This window comes from Cricetulus griseus, chromosome 10, assembly GCF_003668045.3.
Source record: "Cricetulus griseus strain 17A/GY chromosome 10, alternate assembly CriGri-PICRH-1.0, whole genome shotgun sequence".
NCBI classification, from domain to species: domain Eukaryota; kingdom Metazoa; phylum Chordata; class Mammalia; order Rodentia; family Cricetidae; genus Cricetulus; species Cricetulus griseus.
In genome coordinates this window covers 6,536,997-6,552,885 of record NC_048603.1, presented here as the reverse complement: position 1 = coordinate 6,552,885, position 15,889 = coordinate 6,536,997, and the positions used below count along the sequence as shown (strand labels likewise).

General features: G+C 36.0%; 1 protein-coding gene across 3 annotated transcripts in view; it reads right to left on the bottom strand.

The window, feature by feature from the left end:
* The window catches only part of LOC100774887 (CUB and sushi domain-containing protein 3), a 1,055,385-nt gene that overhangs the window by 108,104 nt on the left and 931,392 nt on the right, over window positions 1-15,889 (bottom strand). The window lies entirely within an intron of this gene.

The following is a 15,889-nucleotide window of genomic DNA, read 5'->3' as shown; positions in this document are numbered from 1 at the left end:
GGGGAACCCATACAAGGCCCTTTCCTCCATGAAGAGCTACAAGCAATTAATGCCTGCTGAAAGAGGCTGAATTCAGTTTTTCAGTGATAGACCCCTGACAGGTTATGTAATCATGAGTGGCCAATCGAAAACTCTGAGAAACACCAAATGGACTCAGATGGCTATATTTAAACATGCATAAGTATTTCTTTTTATCTGCAAATAACAATAAATAAAGATGGTGTCATGAAATTGTGAGAGTCGGGAAACACAGGACTTGGGAGATGGAAGAGTGGAATGAAGTAAATGTATTATGTAAATATGAAATTCTAAAAAAGAGCTATTTTCATCAACTTTATTTCCTCCCCTTATTTCTCTTCCCATACTACTAGACTCTGCCTCCCACCAAAGTCCTCCTCTTGTGCTTCCATGACACATATTGGGGAAGCCTCTCTTGCTTCTGCCTGCCCACACAATCCTTCAGGAACATTAAATCACAAAGGAGAAAGCCATGTGTTTTATTGAGATCTCAAATCACTAAAAAACAATGTTTTTTTTTCCTAAGAATTAGAAAAATAACGGCATGACTCAAACACTTTCATTATTTTTGTATTGATAACTTACTTTTAAATATAAAAGTATAAAAACAATGTATGCAAAAATTTATCATCAAGTTTTACTAATTGATTTTAATATTTCACAAATGCTTTTCAAAAACTGTGAGCTATGAAGCCATTTTTATGTTCAAGAAACCAATTGTTTGGTGTTTATCTCTTTGTAGCTTACACTGCAGAACTGATCCAATGCATAATTAAATGGCTTAGAAGATGGCCACCCAATATTCAGCACATATTACACAAGTATTTTGCTAATAAGCTTAAAATGCAAAGGATGACAACATTTTCTGTAGTATCTCATCCTCATCCAGGATGTTTCTTGTTGGTAGATGGGTTTATGGTGTCACCATCCCCATTTCTAATGATGAATAACTGCAATTCTCTAATATTTATCTCTATTGGTTGACTGGAAACTCAAAGGGGAGTTTAGTATATTGAGGATCCATTTAAGGAGCAATGTATTGCATGCGAAGTGAGTCTAAGAATGTGAAAGGAACTGTCTTTATTTTGATTATTTCTCAATAAAATTAATATCTAATTTATCTTATTTAATACCACAGAAGACAGTACAGAGTACAATGTGGTTCAAAACTTAAGAATATAAATCCTTAATAGAGTTGAAATGATGGTACCAAAAAGCAGCACTGTGACCATGCTTTGAGATTGTATTTGAGATGGTCCTGAATCTAACAAAGGGCATGTTCACCCTGCTGATGCCCAACGCCATGATTATAAAAGTTTCACGTCTTGATATTTATGCAATCTTATGTTTATTTTATGTATCTAGAATTACCTAGTTGACATCTGATTATAACCTACTTAAAAATCTTGATGGGTTTAACCCTTCCTTCCTCTACGAGCATTTATGATCCAAAAAAGATACATGTCTTGTGTTTTATTTCATCTGATTTAATACCCATTAATAAAATTTACACATTAAAATTGTCTTATGTTTTCAGCCCTTTTCATTCATACTGAATACAGTGAGTTTTGATTCAAACATATGTAACTTGTCAGCATGATTTAACTTTTTATTGGTACTTCCTTAGTTTTTTGGAAATAAATGTATTACCCTTCAGCATTTAGGATATCCCTGTAATCATTCTTTCTATAAGTATCTAATTTTATACTCCTTCATTTTTTTCTTTTATTTTCCATGAAACACCATTTTTAGGACACATATACTTAAAGCTATCAATATGCAGCCATAGGTATTTTCTTTGTTGAGGGTAGTATTACTAAACTATCTGACAGCAAAACAACAGACCCTCATTACAAAACTAAGTGCTAAAGATATTTGGCAATGTGACAAAATGGATGAAAGGGTATTTTAATGTTAAAAATGGACGACGCTCTGTCTACTAAGTCACAGCAATTTTAAGTTAGCCATTCTTACATGAATATATTCACAGAGAAAAAGGAGCAAAGGAATGACACCAAATCATGGAATCAGGTCCATGGATATCAGACTCCTCACCATGTTTGAATAAGACTACTTATACATGAATCCATTTCATGATTCTGCATTTTCAGATTATTTATAGCAGCATGAACTATTTTGCATACAATAAAAGAGAATCAAATAATAATACCATCAAAGAAGTTTTGGGGGGTAAACTTTAAAATGCTCTCCTATTTTTCTAAACCACATCGAATTACACAAGATAATTCTTTTGAACTCTTTTGTTTCAGGGAAGACAGTTACCCAGACTAGTGAGGGAATCAGGTAAGTCAGGAACACTAGTGGTCAGTTTTGTTAAATATGCAGCAAAACAATTTAAAGTATATGATAATCTTTTTAACATTATTGCCATATTAATTTGTTCAAATAAAACTATGAGTGCTTAAATATTCCCTCAAGAGAGTACATACAGGAATGCCCAAGGAAAAAGCAAGTACTGCAAAAAATGCTGGCAATTTTCCTTCCAGTTAATTAAGGTTAAACCTCTGCTTAATGGTGGCATTAAAATAATTGAGATATTTTAAGCTTTAAGAATGAAATTTTGTGTCTTTGGCTTTCAAGAACTCTCTCTGGATGAATCATTTTTAATAGAATTTGATCAGTAAGTCTTCCTTTTTAATAAAAAAAACAAGCAAATGGATTCAAGGTCAAGTCCATAATTTTTAAAAAAAAAATCACAATTATTTCTGATGTTAAGTCATTACTAATCATTACCCTGGCTGAACAAACTAAACTCTCATTTTCTCAAATTGCCACTATTTATTTGTAACAAAAACGTTGCTTTTTCCTGATGCTTTCATCAGCCCAAACAGTTTTAGGAATAAAATGTCATGACTTACTTTATGTTCTTGATGTGAATGTAAAGATTGAGAGATAAATGTTAAAAGATGTTAAATACATGATAGTTATATGATAGACAGATACAAAGATAGATACACAGATACATAAACAGATAGATGATAGATAAAAGACACATAAATAGATAATGATAGATGAATATCAATAGATTGATATGTATCAGATAAATTATAGACAGGTTTTAGAAAGAAGATAACTTTCCTTATATTTCATCATGATTTAAGTGTTTCTTTAAGGTGTTGAGAAGAAAACATATAAATTAATCTAAGGATCCAATTTTCATTTTTTTTAATGAAAACAACCTATTCACAAATTTGACTTGATATCTTGAGTAGACAAAATATATTAGCTTTGTTTATAAGTAGAGAAGGAACAGAAATTGAATCACTTGTGTTTGTACACAAAGTTCTACATTCTATGTAAAATAGATATACTCACCATCAAATGTTCACTTAAATAATAAACATTACTGAATTGTCAATAATAACACAAATAATTAGCTTCAATATGAAACAATTTGGGAATTATTTTAAAATATATGCCAGAATTATATTATGGCATATCATATTTATTAAAGATAAAACTTTGAGATTAATGTAGGCATTCATTCTCGAAAATGGTTACATTAATTAGAGGCACTCTACCAGTCTGAGTGTTCGTATAAAGTTGTATTGCTATGTATGCCAAAAGTTTTTCCTGCCATTACTTGCTTCCAAAGCAATCAATTGATTAATAATATATTTGTAAAGCACCTAACACACATATCACCTGGTTAACATTCAGGTTTTTAAAAAGAGTGACTCTGAACTTTTCTAGTCATTGATGGTAACTGTGGTTGAGCATATGGGTTAAGAGCTTCACTTGTTTATAAACTTGTTTCTTCAAGTTTTTCTTATTTATGTATGATTACTCTCATTGATTTTTTAGCACAGTGAGCAGTAAATCATGTATTAATTACTTAGGAATCCATATTGCTTCTTCCATTTTAACCTGTAGAGTAATATGTTGAATCATGATATGCAAACATCATTCACTTATTCATTAAATATTTAACACTTGTTCTGGCCTTTTAATTACAAGAGATGCTAGGAATGCAAATGTGTGTGTGTGTGTGTGTGTGTGTGTGTGTGTGTGTGTGTATGTGTGTGTGTGTGTGGTATATATATATGGTATAAAATCAATCAGCCTCCAAATAAATATCTGGTGTGACAGGAGTGTGGCTTAATGTTTAAAAAGTTGTAGGAGTTCAGTGGAAAATAGCAAATAAATGTAGACCTTTTCTTAAAGAAATATTTTATGAATAATGGATTCCTATGAGCACTGAAAGTTTATATATCTTATTAAATCATTATAATGAGAGGTCCAGTGCATATGATATATGATTCCCCAGCAGAGAAAACAATGCACAAAAGGAACAAAAGTCAATAAAATCTTTCTCTTTGAGAAAAAAAAGAAAGACAAATTGCTTTTCCTCAAATTATGTGCTCTGGGGAAAACAGCTAGAAATGAATATAAGTCAGGAAACAAATTTAATTATAAATTGTCCTCTAATCTTGGTCATTATTTTGTCTGATTAAGGGATGATTTCTGTTAAAGTCTCATGAACTTTCTGGCTCCCGTAGTTTCATTATGATTATTTTGCTTGTTTGTTTGTATTATTGTTGATTTGATTGAGTTTCAGATGTCTGTGCTTAAGCTCCTTAAATAATAAAATAGGATGAGAAAATACTGAGTTAGTGGTCATGTTTCTGTATTTCAAGAAAATTATATATATATATATATATATATATATATATATATATATGTGGTCCTTGAAATAAGCCACGGATATGAGAACATATTACTTTCCCACTGTTATTTTTTTGTTTTTGGCATTTAAGTCAAGAAACTTATTTGAATTTGAGATAAGCTTATTAAAGACTTTTCCTGCTGTCATAAGTCTATTTCCTGAAAATGAATATATTTCATATGGCAACTCTAAGTATATGCAAGTAAGAAAAATAAGTAAATATTATGTTAAGATCACATGAAAGTATTTAAAAATCCTTCCCACAGTGTACTGGCTCAAAATGAGAGGCTTCTTCATATCCAGGCAGTAAAAATGTAGCTTGCTTTATGGTCATAGAACACAGGGACATGGAGCACTGATATTAAGATGTCACTAGAAATTTTTATGATGACAATAGAACTACAAAGCATCTTCAAAAAGGTGACTGTCAACAAGATTAACAGAAAATAAATTTTAATAAACAAAGAAGATGAAGTATGATTAAACCGTAAGGGTTGTACAGGTTGAGGAATAAAATATATTTATAAAGATTAATTACCCTTATTTTGTGGGTTATATTCAGGCATAGTAGCAATTAAAATTAGAAATGACAAATGCTAGTAATATAATTTGGGTGGGGAATGTTTCTACATTTAATACTTTATGAAACGCGAGTTACAACAAGAAAATTACTGTGAGTAAAAATATAATTAATCTTAAAATCCCTGTTTTTCTCAAATAATCAATTATGTAATTAGCTCAAGGGAAGAGAGCATTTTAGTGATTGTCAAAATAAACTCATTAAGCCCTAATGCATTAAGGCGGAAGCAAATTGCTTAGGGGCAGAAAGCAATAAAATAATAGAGCTGAAACAAAGCTTTGATGGTAAGATAGAGTCAAACAGATCAACTTCTAGACATTCAGAATTTGGGGTGGTATTTTTATTATTTTAGGTATTCATTCAAGCCCTACACTTACTGAAAAAGGTAGAGAGACATTTTCAAACCACCCTATTTATTTGAAATTTTAGAACAAATTTATTATTGGTGAGGAGCAGAGAAAATTGTATTCATTTTATGAGTTGTACCTGAGTCTACCTAGGAGACTGTGTTCTTGGATCTTGGAAGGCACCTAAAAGTCCCTCAAAGGACTTACAGGATTTATTTCATTGGTATGGTTCCTCCTTGTATAATGTGCCTATGATAAATTAAAAGCAGAAATGGCTACACTACATTATAGATGCTACAAAGATCACCAAACGATTTTGCATTAGTCAACTTTAAGGTTTTCACTATAGAAGGTAAACTTCGTGGTTAGGTTTATTCCTAGATATTGTTTGATGCTAGTGTGAATAGGATGGTTTCTTGATCTCTTTCACAGTATGTTTCTTGATGTTACATAAAGCAACTTCTAATATTTGAAAGTTAATTGTTTATCCTCCCACTTTGTGAAAAATTTTGATCATTTCTGGGATACTAGTGGAATTTCTGGAATCTCATATAGATAACAGATTGTATATGTCATATGCAGAGACTATATATATATTTTTTTTCTCAATCGTCTGCAAATACTTGGTTTTGTATTTGTAGTCTTTAATTTTCTTCTCATCTCACTGTTTTATTTAGTGTTTTCACAACTATATTGAAAGGTGTAAAAGCATGGACAGCCCTGTCTCATTCTTGATTTTAATGAGATAGTTTTCAGAATTTTCTCAAAGCTGGGTTTAGGAGTGCATACCTTTAAACCCAGCACTTAGGAATAAGAGGAAGATGGATCTTTTTTAAATTCTAGAACAACCTAGTCTACATAGTGATTTTGAGGATAGCCAGAGCTACATAGTGAGATCTTGCCTCAAAAACAAAAGAAAACAAACATCCAGCAATTATTGTTCTCCATTTAGGATCATGTTGGTTATGGATCTGCATATATAGTCTTTATTACATGTATGCCTGAAGAAGTTTAAAGAAATGACATATGTTTATTAAAATCACATAAACATTTTAAACCCGAACTAGAAATTCTGATGTTGTATAAAAATCTAAGTAATTGAATGTCTGGAAACTGAAAAATTCTGAACTGTAGAAACCCACAAATAATTGATATACTTATAGATCACCCATCAACTAAATGTGTTTTCTTTTGCAACAAATATAGTTATCAAAGATGTCTTTACGACCAGGAGCCCATTTCCTTTAAACAAAACAGACAAGCAATGTAACAACAGAAAGCAAAACTTGTCAATTCATAACTGATTCCTATCATCCAGTGCTCTTGTAGAAAAAAAAAAACAGAAAAGAAACAAACAAGGAAGGAAGGAAAGAAGGAAGGAAGGAAGGAAGGAAGGAAGGAAGGGAAGGAGGGAGGAAGAAAAGAAAGACTATTAGTGTCTGTGTCTGAACAATAGATTCTGTGCAAAGTGGGGTATAGCTTGTAACAATACATAGTAGTCAAGGCCATAAAATACCAAAATACAAATCAGAGTTCTTAGCTAACACTATGTTTCTAACTTGAATGGAAAAAGTAAATAGCACTCAAATCTGATTTGTTTAATAGTTTTTTAATATCAGGCCAATATAATTTCCTTCATTCTACCAGTTTCCTTCCTATTCACAGTAATAACTATTTATTCTTATCAAAAGTATAAATTGGCTTCTTTTATCAGTTTTATATTATATATAAACATATGGTGTCTATAATATTTTTCCAAAAGTATCGAAATTTCAAAATATGTAGTGAGATAAATTGTAATTGAGAAGTTTATATCTAATATCTCACATTTTAACTCTGTCATCTTGAAAAGCCTGCATACTTCAACTGCTTGTAAATCTTTACAATATCTAAAGAGAATAATTTGTGCAGAATGATTAAAATGTTAGTCAATCCACTACAACGTGAAAGATCCATAGAGATTTATTTCAAATCAGTTCCTAAAAGCTGAAACTCAGTGGATTGGGAAAAGTCCAGCTCTCAGGGTGAAGCACACACACCACGGAAACCAACGTTTTTATTTTATAACATAGCACAATGATGAAATCCAAAGAAACACTGTCTCTTTCTAACTGGCTATAGGCCTCCTTGTTCACAGCACCTTGATCTACACAGACAGAATTGATTTGCACACCACAGTGATGCCTTCAGAGTAGCGTTTCTATCATGAAGTAATGCCCTCTACCAGACTCCTTCTGTATACCACGCGTTGCCCTATCTCAAAATTGAGGGAGTCTTTCGAAAATGCAAAGTAGGTCACTCTCCAAGAAACCTTTCAGTTGGTTTTCTCTTTCTGTGTGAGAGAGTTATTTGCTGACTGCCTAAGTTTTTCATTGATCATAGGAGCCAAGATGGTGGTGCAGAAACCCCAAGAAACAGTTGACCTGACCTAGTGAGAGCATGGAGACCCTAGTCATAAAGCTGGGGTAACAGCATTGGACCAAACCAAGCCCTCTGAATGTGGGTGCCAGCTAGGAGGCCAAGACAGTCTATGGGACCTCTAACAGAGGAGCCAGTCTTTAACCCTAGAGCAAAAATGGACTTAGGGAGCCCACTCCCTATGGAGGGATATGATTGCAGCCCAGATAACATCAACAGATAACAGACTTGGAAGGTCCCTCGTGGAGGGCCTCACTATCCCTTGGGAGGAGTTGGGGGATGGGTTGTGGGGGGGTTAGTGGGGAACATGGGAGGATGGAAAAAAGAAAAAAAAGAGTGGTTGTTTTTAATCTGTGATAAACAATATGTGCACACAAATTATGGAAGAAAGCCACAGAGACTGATTCAAGATGAATTATTTTGAAATAAAGTTTCCTGGGACACACTATGACACTTGCTAATTGAAATTCCCAGGACCTAGCTTCCTCTTTAAACTTCACTTTTCACATATGGAAAATAGGGTTAATAAGTTTCCGTGAACGTCCTTGCAAGTGTGTAAATGTGTATGTCTGCGTTTGTTTGTCTGTCTGTGGTGATGGAAATCAGCACCCCACATGAGCGCCTCTGCTGAGCCACTGACGGAAAACTCCCTCCGTTACAGGACTCGTTTTCAGTTCTTGGTTGGTTCTTAAGGACAAAGCATCTCAGTGTGCAGATGAGCTACCCCAATGGCATGATTTCCTTGCTCCAGTGCTTGGAACACAGTCATGGACTACCATCTGAATTCATGATTTCCACCAAAATTAAATATTAATGTGTATGAAATGTAGAGCCCAGTGCCCGGCATATACCACACATTTGAAGCAAGTCAGGATTTGGGGGCCAAATGATGACAATAAAATAGCAACATGATCTTCACTCTGTCATTACAGTAATGACAATATAGGTGGTAAATAGCACTGAAGAATGTAAGCCATTTTTGGATGCTCACAACTGATCTTCCTAAGAGTGGAGAGGCTACCTTAAATGCCATTTCCCCAATAATCAGATTGATGATTTCCTTATATGCCATCCTAGAGCCTTCATCCAGCAGCTGATGGAAGTAGAAACAGAGACCCACAGCTAAACACTGAACTTAACTCCTGGAATCCAGTTGCAGAGAGGGAGGAGTGATGAGCAAAGGGGTCAATACTAGGCTGGTGAAACCCACAGAAACAGCTGACCTGAACAAGGGGGAGCTCATGGACCCCAGACTAATAGCTGGGAAACCAGCATAGGACTGATCCAAAACCCAGGAATGTGGGTGTCAGTGAGGAGACCTCAGAAATCTATAGGGCCTCTGGTAGTGGATCAGTATTTATCCCGAGCATATGAATGGACTTTGGGAGCCCACTCCACACAGAGGGATACTCTCTCAGCCTAGACACACGGGGGAGGCCCTAGGCCCTGGTCCAAAGGATATGACAGATTCTGAAGGTCCCCCATGGAAGACCTCACCCTCCCTGGGGAGCAGAAATGGGATGGGCTAGGGAGTTAGGGGGACCAAGAGCGGATGGGAGGAAGAGAGAACTGGGATTGACATGTAAAACAATCTAATATAATAAAAAGTGGAAGAAAAAACAATTGATCCTGATATGGTTTAAATGCCTCATGGAATGTGAGTGGAAAACACCCCCAGTGATATTATGAACAGATAAACTATGTGAACACAAAATGATTTTGCTTAGAAACAACATTTGTTTCAACTATATTATGTGAAAAATGAATTAAACAAATACATAAAGCTGACTGTTGGTGGCGCACACCTTTAATCCCAGTTCTTGCTAGGCAGAGACAGGCAGATTTTTGTGAGCTCAAAGCCAGCCTGGTCTAGTAAATTCCAGGACAGGCTCCAAAGCTACAGAGAAACCCTGTACTGAAAAAGAAAAATCATATACATAAAAATTTTCTTTTAAAATATAATTTTATATAAAATGAATTCCTAAGAATACAATTTTTTAAAAAAATTTAATTCTATTTATGAAGAAATTATTTTCATACATCTCGTCTTTCTTTAATAATGAATTAACCACAGAACCTACTGGAATCTAGCCCATTGCTGCAGGTGTCTTGCTGATAGACATTTGGATGTAGGATGAAAATGTCATGGCACAGCCCACCACGCCCTAAAGTAATACAGTCTCTTGGATTAACTTGCACATTTTGTCTGTTTTCTAACAGTTATTTATTGAAGATGGAAAAGAACATCACACTGTGTTGTTCTCTGTTGGAAATAAAAATGTGGAACATACTTCCCCAAAGCCGTGGAACACTCGTTAAGAGAGAGAATTGGAGGATCGTAATTAAAATCATCATCCAAACACTAATAGTTGTAAAACATGACAGTACCTTGAAAATAGGAGAAGTGTTTATTCTCTCCTCCAATGCTGTATCATTCCAGTTAAAGAGGTAGCATTACAAACAGCTTAGGAGACAAGGTTTACTATTTCCCCTTCCTCCCCTTTGTGTCTTTCTCTTCACACCCCATTTTCTATATGTTCTGAGTGTTTCCTTAAACACTCCTGATTGCCAGCATGACAATCTACTTGTATCATCTCTAAGTCTCTTCCGATATCATCCCGTCTCCAAAATCCCCCCTAACCACAACAACAACCCCTACTCCGGTCTTCAGATTATTGAGCCCTCACCTCTTTCTTTGATGTAACACATTGCTTTCTGCAATTTTATATCTATTATTTCTTTCTCATATACATGATGGGTTTTTTTTTTAAAGGATTTATTTATTTTGTTATATATGCAGTGCTCTTCTTCTGCAGGCCAGAAGAGGGAACCCGACTACATTACAGATGGTTGGGAGCCACCATGTGGTTGCTGGGAATTGAACTCAGGACCTCTGGAAGAATGGGCAGTGCTCTTAACCCCTGACCCATCTCTCCAGCCCTACATGATGGTTTTTATATGTCTCGTACACATGACAGGCTGTAAGATACACGGGACAAGACCATGTTGTGTCTTTTGTTCTCTAATGTTAACAAGGCACAGACTTAAGATTTGAGGACGTGCTGAGTGAATTAACTGGTGTCATTATAAAGATATAAAGGGGATAAGCGTGTAAATGCACCCATTGCAAAGCCCAACGACCAGCATTTGATTCTCAGGATTTAAAAGGGCAGGGAATTGTTACAATAAATCTTTCTGCCAAAAAGCCACCCAAGCCCTACCACCAAGGGGGCAGTCTCCACCAGCTGCCTGAGTTCTGCCCGCCGTGTGGATGGACAAAATAATACACAGACTTCTATTAGGTACAAATGCTGCTTGGCCAATGACTAGGATTTTCATCTGTTAGCTCAGTCTTATTATCATAAATCTATATATTTTATAAGACGTATCTTATAGAGGATGCCTTCCTCTGGTGCCCTCTCTTGCCAGTGGATCACATGGCACCACTGGAGGAGGCAAAGGGAAATAAGGGGGGAGATGAAGGGAAAGAAGGGGGGACTTCCTGTTTGTCCTTGCTTAAATATGAGTCTCCTTGCTATGTCACTTCCTGCCTGGATCACCACTTCTCTACTACATTTCCCAGAATCCTCCTTGACTCCTTGTCCTGTCTAACTTGCTGCCTCATGGGCCACACAGAACTTTATTAAACAATTAATAAGATAAACATAAAACAGAAGTACTTCCCCCATCATCTCCTCTTTTCTGTCTAAATAAAAAGAAGGATAACTATCTTTTATAATAACTGAAGAAAACAATAACCGTAACTATCTGTCTTCAACTCTATCAAAGACCACAGAAGGATAATATATAAACTCTAGAACTGACAGAGACATCTTGCTTCCTGGACAGTCACCCAAAGTTCCTCTGCAACATTGGGGCAGCCATCTTCAGCCTATAGGCCACAGTGTGTCTGGCACACATCTCCATTTCAACAGGAACCCTTTAGGGAATGGACTGCCTCACTTTTTTTCACTCACCTCCACACATAATGCTGTAGAACTAGTAATCCAAATGCACATAAACACCAGTGTCAAAATTAATTAATTAATAAAAACAGTAAGTGAATATAGTGTCTAGAAGAAATGCATAAAGGCAGTACTACAAGATTCGTAGCAAGACATTCTGAGTTTGACTGGCTAAGTCAATGCGGTCAAGACTTTGGGGAATAAAAAGTGTCTTTGAGTTAGAAAAGGAATAGTCATGGTGGATGTCACCAAGAGGGAAGGGATTGTATAAGAATATGACAACAAAGGCATAAAATCTAAAACAATAAAAATGCTTCATTTAGTTAGAAGAATATTACCTAAAGGCCTCTGAGAAAAGTGACACAGTCAATTCTTATTGGAGTAAGGGGTTTGAGGATAGTAGCCATATTTAGTAGACGACAGAGATATGATGAGAGAAAATGATTGAATATGCAGAGCTATTGATAATAGGAAGTTATTGTTGTAGATTTAGTTTACAAAAGCAGGTCTCAGAAGAAAGATGTCATGTGACACAGCTTGGGTAGAGAAGTTTTTCTGGGGGGAAAGTGAAGGGGAAAGGGGGGAGGGGAGAAGGGAGACAGGCTTCTGGACAGCAGCAGCAGAACAGAAGACAGAGGCAGAGAGAGAAAGGCAGGGAGAAGGAGAGAGAAGCAGAGAAGCAGAGGCAGATGGGAGGGGGGCAGGGCCCTTTCGAAAAGGAAAGTAGTGAATGTGCACAGGTGGTGCTGTTAGTGGCTGCAGCTGAGGGTGTATCCTGTCAGGACCCCAAGGACAGGCCAGTCCAGATGCCTGAAGACTAACAGTTACGGACAAGATGCACTGAGCAGAAAGGCCCTTCCTGTCTGCTGTCATGATGAACATATTTCAAGAGGTCATTCCAAAGCAAAAATGCCCAGAACAAAGGAGAAAGATGATGGTAATCAACTTTTAAAAACTAGCTTATCTGCAAGCATTTGCAGTTTCAAATGAAAAAAGCAAAATGATTAATTTTTTTTTCTGTGTAGTAATTGTTTCATCAGTAATCTAGCTGTCATTTTTCCCCGTGACAAATCAGATGGCTAAAACCTTTGCTTTCTGCCAGGAATCTTAGCCAAATTTTGGATTCCCATGACAGAACACCTGCCCTGTTTCCTGAAACCTCTACTATTTAAAATGTTTCTTTAGGGATGTAGTAAAAGTCTGCTTTCTTGGATGACAAAAAAAAGTTTTTTATAGAAAACCTCAAAGTGTTCTGCATCTGTTGCTAGTATTCATAGTGATATTATGAGATTCTAATTTCCCCATTGTGTTTCCTCCCTTATGTTACCCTGAGGGCAGAACATTTATTTCAGTGATTCCAAAAGTGAATTACCGAAGACATGCAGTAAAGTAAGGTAAGGTCTCTGCATACAAAAAAAATTAATATAGTATCTCATATAGTAAACATTACTCAATTATTTTTCTTAAATGTCCAACTGCCTAGCCACATTTGCTATGTATAGGTATCCAAATTTAGCTTTCCTGAATAAGTAATTCTTGAGTAGAAATGTAAATTATTAAAATCATTATAAAGAACATTACAGAAATTCCTCAGAACACTGAAACAACAGCCACCTTCTGATCAAGCAGGTCTGCTGCTACTACCACCCAAAGAAAGGAAAATTATAGGATGGGTAGATGTCTCATTCCCCATCATGACACTACTCAGAACAGCCAAGATACCCAGCCAACCTAAGTGACAAAAAAATAAACATGACACATTCACAGTAGAACCTTATTTATCCCTTAAAGTTTACTTAAGTCCTGCTATTTGTGGGAATACCAGCAGAAGAAGGGACATTATGTTAAGTGCAATAAGCAGACACAGTACAGCAAATACATGGTGCCCTCATTCACATGTGAGAACAAAAGAATTGATCTACTAGAAGTAGAAAATGTAAATACAGAAGAGGTCGTAAAGGTGTGAGGTGAGGGTGGAAAGATGATGGCTAATGACTACAGAAGCTCAGATGTACGGGAATAACTTCTAATACTCCACAGCGTGGTCAGTCAGGCACCAGTGATGAGTAACACTGAACCGTGTATTTCCAAACATGGAGTTCAAAAGTTTCTTAATATCCTAACAAATACAATATAAATGTTTAATGTGATATGTGCCAATGGCCATAATTGGATGACTCCATAGTATACACATAAATTGATATATCTCAATGTTCCTATAAATATGTGCAATGGCTATGTGTCTACTTTCAGATTTTTTTAAAATCGGTGTTCTCTTATTTCTTAGTCCCTAACAGGCATCTTTTTCCTTCATCGCCTCCTGCTATTTCTAACAAACCCCAGGCAGGGAAGCTTTACTCAGCACAACTGCCCAAAGGAGGGACAGAGGGACAACCATGACTTCTATAAGCAGCCACATGGCAAGGTGGAGGGCTTCAGAGAAAGAGTAAAAAGGCCCAGAGTACAGGAGAAAGCATATTGGTCTTTGGGCCATCATGGGAAAGAAAGAATTACAACAGAAGAAAAAGGAGGAAAACACTGGGTGATAGTGCCACATGCCCTTAATCTCAGCACTTGGGAAGCAGAGGCAGGTGGACCTATGTGAGTTTGAGGCCAGCCTGGTCTACAAAATGAGTTCCAGGACAGGCTCCAAAGCTATACAGAGAAACCCTGTCTTGGAAAACCAAAAAAAGAAAGAAAGAAAGAAAGAAAGAAAGAAAGAAAGAAAGAAAGAAGAAATGAAAAGTAAAAGGGAAAAAAGAAAAGGCTGGGGTGGAAAGGGGGAATCTCTACTTGCAGAGCCAGGACTGAAAAAAACCATACCACCCTAATAGAAGCTTGGGGTGACTTTGTAATGACAGTCTAATTCAGTACGTATGGAAGTGAGAAACTTACAACTCTTGTTAATAATCTGCTTCAACAAGGGACAGCTTCTTATATTACCACAAACTAGACAGTTGTCTATTAATATAAACCTTACTTTTGAATCCTCATAGAAATGCATGTATTCTTCCATAAACAAAATGAACTCTCTGAAAACAAAAGACATGGCTATGCTTGCATAGAAGCACTGTATGAAATCATATCCCTGAGCCCCAACGGAAGGGCAGTCACTCTTCCTGGTTTCTTCTCGACACAACAGGTGTCATTGGTACCCAATCCCATTTTACCCCTACTCAGTCTTTGTAACTGGGAGCCAAAACTATTGTCATGACTTCTTTTCATCTATGTTTTACCTTAAAAACCATGAAGAACTTAGTGATTTTCCTTCTGTAAAGCTATATTTAATCTTTAAATTGTCTTGCCCTGTCTTACCACCCTTCTGTTAGAACTGAAGGATGTTCAGTTCACTAATACTATGCTGCTGACATTGCTGATGAGAAAATGGAAGGGAAACATGAAGACTATTCCAATGTCCTTGCGATTAATTAAAGGAAGTTTAGGCTTCTGGTAGCACTGATAAAGTGCCTACAATTTAGTGTCATTTTCTCCTTTATTGTCATTACTTCCCTGCCCGCCACCCTACTTACTTCCACTTCTGCCCAAAGTGTAACTTTTGTTTCCTAATCTATTACCACATCCTTTTATTTCATTGCACTGAATCCTATCATTTCTATTTGAATTTAATCACTGACTCTAATGTAAAAACAACACATGTGCCTAGACTGTTTCTGTGAGACAAAACCACCACACCTACTGTTTATTTGGTTTAACCAAAAAGGTCACTGTCTCCCAAAGAGGTTATGATTTGATAAAATTATTATTTATCATATTTAAGGGCTTTTTATTTCAATATTAACATTAGCTGGTATTTACAAATTTGTTTACCCAGGATGATTATAGAGTTTTGCTCCAGTTGAGAGAGAGCATTAAA